Source organism: Desmodus rotundus, chromosome 2 (genome assembly GCF_022682495.2).
Source record: "Desmodus rotundus isolate HL8 chromosome 2, HLdesRot8A.1, whole genome shotgun sequence".
Taxonomy (NCBI): Eukaryota; Metazoa; Chordata; class Mammalia; order Chiroptera; family Phyllostomidae; genus Desmodus; species Desmodus rotundus.
The window spans coordinates 57,280,743-57,286,742 of NC_071388.1; positions in this window are offsets into that span (position 1 = coordinate 57,280,743).

The following is a 6,000-nucleotide window of genomic DNA, read 5'->3' on the forward strand; positions in this document are numbered from 1 at the left end:
AAACTGCTTTAGGGTCCATTGTAAAAATTCCTTTGGCAATGAGCAATAGCTTCCTTAATAGTAAAATGAAGCAAATTCTTCAAAAATATTTGCAGAAATAATGTTGGAGTCAACAGCATTTGTTTCATTGGAGACTAAGGAGAGGATTCCAGCTGACGTGGTTCTTGGCCATCACTCACAAGCTCAAACAGGGTAATAGGATAATCCAAAAACTTGCTTACGTTCAGGCGTCCCTTAATGCTGCACTTGACAAAGCTCAACTTTGTTTACTCTAATTAATTTTTCACAAAGGCAGAAAAATGAAGAAAGGCAAGGAACATGTGTCTGGTGGTTTTGGCAGAAGACTAGAAAGAAAAGGTCAGTAAGAAAAAAGTAATAAAGTCAGATTTTTCCTTAGCCCATTCCACAAAGTAACACTCTCTCATAATAATTTAAATATGACTGCTTCATCTTAACCCAACTGCTCATTTCATTTGGTCTACAAAAAGCAAGAATTTGAAATAAGAAAGCCAGTCTTTAAGAGGGGAGAGGGGAGGTGGGGACTCATCGAGAGAAGGTGAAGGGAGTAGGCGGAGAACACACACGAAGGGGCCACGGCCCTGGACAATGCTGTGGGGACTGACTATGGAAGTGGGGGGAGGGGCGGGCTGCATGTCGGAGGGCCAAAAGGGGCAAAAAATGGGACATCTGCAAGAGCATAAACAATAAAACATCGAGAAATGAAAGAAAAAAAAAAGGAAAGAAAGAAAGTCTTAAAGAAGAGATTCCTTTCCTTAGACCTTGGACCAGGGAAGCCTCATGACTCTGGTGTGTCCAGTATGTTTCTAATTACCTATTGATTTTTTTTATAAAAACAACTATGGAGGTTAAAGATCTTTTATGTCTTTATTTTATTCTAAACCACATATGCATATGAAATGCAATTTAAAAGGCTAAATGAGACTACAAGAACATTTGAATGTACAACAGGCGTGATGGAGCATACAAGGAGCCTGAAGTCACTCCAAAGCAGATGTGAACAGAGGTTTCACTATTTGCTAGCCATGGTCCATCCGTGAAATTCAGATAACAATACTTTTGTCACAAGGCTATTGTGCAGATTTTAAAAGCACTACATAAAACACAAGGTTAGCCAATTGTTCTGGCTTGCTCAGAAGCAAGGGGTTTCCCAGGATGCACGATTTTCAGTGCTAAAACCAAGACAATCCTGGGAAAACTGGATGGTTACCTGCCATGTTGTACTGAAATGTTTCTCAAGCAAACATAAATATTAGGGTTCCTTCCTCTCCCATTACAATTTTCTAGAAACTATTTTCACCAGATAATATAAATGTTAATATTTATCAGTAGTTATTACTTCACTATGAGATAGATGTTCGATACTTTACATAGATTCTATCATTCTTTTTTAATTACATTTTATTAATTTTGCTATTACAGTTGTCCTGATCTTTCTCCCTTTGTCCCCCTCCACCCAGCTCCCCCACTCCCTCAGGCAATCCCCACACCATTGTTCATGTCCAGGGGTCATGCGTGTAAGTTCTTTGCCTACTCCATTTCCTATACTGTACTTTACATCCCCATGGCTATTCTGTAACTACCTATTTGTACTTCTTAATCTCCTCACCTCTTCACCCATTCTCTTCCTCCTCTCTCCCATCTGGCAACCTTCCAGTAACTAACTTCTTTTCTTTTGCTTTGAAGATTCTCTCTTTATCTTTAACCTTTGGCCTTTTAATAATGATGTGTCTTGGAGTGGGTTTCTTTGCGTCCATCGTCATTGGGACTCAGCGCTTTCTGGACTTGCATATTTCCTTCACTAAATTAGGGAAGTTTTCTTTCACTGTTTTTTCAAACAGATTTCCAATTTCTTGCTCTTTCTCTTCTTCTAGAACCCCTATGAAGCAAATGTTTGACCTCTTAAAGTTATCCCAGATGCCGTTTATACTATCCTAATTTTTTTGGATTCTTTATTCTTCTTGTCGTTCTGTGTGATTGTTTTTTGCTTCCTAAGCATTTATTTGATTCTCAGCTCCATCCATTCTACTGTTGTTTCCATGTAAACTGCTCTTTATTTCAATTAGTGTATCTTTCATTTCTGATTGGATCTTTTTTATGCTGCTGAGGTCCTCACTAAGTTGCTTGAGCATCCTTGTAACCAGTGTTTTGAACTCTGCATCTAACAGATTGCTTATCTCCATTTCATTTAGCTCTTTTTGGGAGGTTTTGATCTGTTCTTTCATTGGGCCATGTTTCTTTGTTTCCTCATTTTGGCAGGCTCCCTGTGTTTATATGTCTTAGGTAGAGCTGCTTTGACTCCAAATCTTGGTAGTGTGGCCTAATGTAGTAGGTATCCTGTAGGGTCCAGTGGCACAGCCTCCCCTATCACCCAAACTGGGTACTTGAGGTGCACCCTTCATGTGGGCTGAGTACACCCTCCTCTGGTAGTTGAGACTTGGCTGCTATTGGCAGATCAATGGGAGGGATTTACCCAGGCCAATCAGCTGCAAGTAGTGGCTGTGACCACTGACCACCAACCTATGCCCTCTGTGGAGGATCACCTGTAAAGGGGCAAGCTCCAACGTGGTCTGTAGTTGTCCACTGGATGTGTTGGCCCTGGGGTTTCCCAGGTGGAGCAGGCCAAGGTCAGCCTCCACCTGTGTTTTGCTGGGGCCTGAACTGTGAAGCAATCTGAGATGGCTGCTACTTGTGCTGAGCTTGGAGCTTTCCAGGTGAAACCAAGTTGTGACTCTAATCTGGCTGCCTAAGGCTCACTGAATCTAGCTTTTGCTTGTTTGATAGGATTTAGGAGCCAAGGTCAACCGTTCTCATGGAAAAGCAGTTTGGGTGTTCCAAATCATTAGCCTGTAAATTGGGTGGGATAGAGTCTCTGTGGATCCTCAAGGTGGGTCACACAGTGATAGCCAGGGAGGGTGATAGAGTCTCAGATATGGCACCAGCTTGCTGGCTCTGTGGTGTCTGGTATTGAGGCCTCTGCTCTCCCCAATACCAGACACTTCAGTCTCTCCCTGTATACCACTGGTCTCCTTCAAGCTACCACCCCAGTGCTGGAGCTGAGAGGGAGCAAGTCTAAGTAGGTGAGTCCGTGTGTGGGTTCCCCAGGAGGAGCTGCTTAGGGCTCCAACAGCCTCCTCCACCAATTCAATCCCAGCTGGTTTTCACGGCCAGAAGTTATGGGGACTTATTTTCCTGGCACTGGAATCCTGAGCTGGGGGGCCTGAAGTGGGTCTGGGACTCCTCACTCCCAAGATATCCCTCTTGAAATTTTACCGTAGGTGTAGGACCAGCCTGTTCTACCCCCATGCCCCTCCTGCCAGTCTGGATGGATGTGGTTTCTTCAATTCTGCAGTTGTCAGACTTCCATTTAACTCAATTTCCTAGTTGTCAGACTTCCATTCAACTAGATTTCTGATGTTCCTGAGTGATGGTTGTTCTGTTTTAGTTGTAATTTTGATTTAGTTGTGCGAAGAGATACGCCATGTCTGCCTACTTTGCCCTCTTGACCAGAAGCTTCTATCAGTTATTCTTTAAATAAACCCTTAAAGCTAACTGTCATATTAATTACTCACATTTTTGACAGGTGTCCAATGGAGGCAAAGATCAGCGAAACACCCTGCTCAGGGTCATAGAGCTAAGAAATAGTAGAATAGGCAATCAAACCCAAGCAGTCAAATTTTAAAATGTGTGTGCTGAACTCTTTCTACTCAGTGTGGTCCTCAGACCAGCAGCCTGAGCATCGCCCAGGAGCCTGGGAGAACTGCAGACTCAGCCCCACACCCACCCAGACTGACCAAGCCAAGTCTAGGCTGTGACACTATGCTCCATACAGAGCTTGGGACATTACAGCCAGAAAAAAAAAAATGTAGAATCTTGACCTTTAGTAACACTGGCAATTTCTCATTCATGCCCCTAATTTACGAGGTCTGGGGTGTGCTTTTCCTCAAAATATACCTACTTAAAACCTGACCAAAATAATATCATTTTCTTATAGGAATGCATCAAGTAATTGGGAGGGCAGAAACCACACATCAAAGCTTTTTGAAAAGAAACTTTGAGCTGATCTCCTTTTTGTGCTGTTCAAGTTCTTGGCTTTCACACAAAACTGAATATAGTGGGGAAATGTATAATTAGGAGATTTGCTTATGTTTAGAATGAATTTAGAGTTTTGAATATAAATATACATTAACACGTATTTAATGTTCTTTTCAAAAAACAGGATTTAGAGAAACAGTCTATGGAGCACCGCTACCAAAAGCTGGAAGACTATAAAATCCCATTGCAGGCCGGAACCCGGCAAAGTCAGAAGTGAGGAAGTCATTATCATTTGCTAGATTAAAAACACTCAGTCTCAGTAACAACTCAGACCCAGTTCAGAGTAACAGCTTCAGTCTATCAGAGTAAATATTTTATGTGCCAGAATATGTTGGGTACACAGTCAGTACCAAATTATGTGTTTAATTAGCTGCATTTCATCAGATGCCTTTATACCAAGGCTATCTCTTCTCTATGACATTTTTTTTCCCATCTAAAGTGAACAAAATACTCACTGGAAACAACCACATTTAGGAAATAAAACCATACTTCCACCTTTAAAATTCTTCAGTTTAAATCTAAAGATTTTTTTTCTTACTGTTTCTTATTGTTAAATAATGCATAAATATCTTATTTTTCATTTAAATTCAATTGTTAAGGCTTTAGCTTCAGGTATCACAACTGACCTATTAGGCCAAGTTGGAAGAAAACTGACATTTCTGGACTTCCATGCCGGGCTTTTCACATCATTAATTTATTTAATCTCCTGATGACGCTAAGAGACAGGTGTAATTGACCACCACATGAAGGAGGAAACCAAGACTCAGAGAACCTAAAAGAATCACCAATGGCTTTCACCTGAGGAGCAGCATTGGGATTTGAACCCAGGTCTGAGACCCACACATGCTGCTTTCCAATGCTGACCAGAAATCCTTGTGGTACATCATGCAAGGCCTCTGGAGCCGAAAGTGACCTGTTTCTTGTCTAACAAGTGAGAGTTTACAAACAATGTGGACGCACAAAGAATGAGTAAACAAAAGGAAGGTTTGCAGCCTGTCCCAGATACCATAGGCCCTGCCTCTATCTCTCCATAGCCCATGGGAAAGCAAATGCTACAGCTCTTCCCCAGTGATAAATAAGGGGCAGGGGGGTTGGGGGCAGGCATGGCTCCACAGGGTGCAAGTCCACCCAGGAGCTGGTCAACATCACCCAACAAGGTCAGGGACAGCAATTCCCCCAGAAAGTTCCAGCACAGGTGACAAAATGGCTTGGACTCAAATGCATGGACCATAATATGTCTGGCTGCTCCACAGAGCAAGCCAACAGACTCTTCCCTTTATGGGTCCCACCAAACCTATGGCTCTTAGCCAGAGCTCCCAGGCATTTATATAAACTGAGCTTCCCACACACAAATAAGCCACTAAGCCTCTCCGAGGACACTGCAAAATGTCAATCGCCCACCTCCTTGGCAAACATGGCATTTGGACCTACATTCAAACTTCAACCCCACAATCACGTTGCCTGCTCTTAAGAGCTACAGAATTCAGCCAACAATTTGGTGACCCAAGAAGAATAGCATCACATTTTTAAATGGCATCTTCTCGGGAGGCCAAGTCTTCAAAAAGAAAGTGTCCTGGGGCCCTCATCAACATTGCACCCCAATTCAAATCCACTGCTCGGACCTAGCTCCCTCGTGGGGCCTTTTCCAAGTGTTCCAGTTCACACATGTTCTCCACGCTCTCAGCTGCTCCCAGAGTTCAATTCGCTGACTTTGGTAAACTGCTCCATATGTAGGGTTATTGTTGACCCTGCATCTATACTCTTGGAAATCAGCCACGACTGCATGGACTTTTTTTAAGTTCCCGACAGCTCCTAACACCTGTCTGACATAGTTCTGGCAGGCTGCTTTAGCAGGGCCTCCTGGTATGGCAACATCTAGGTGGAGTG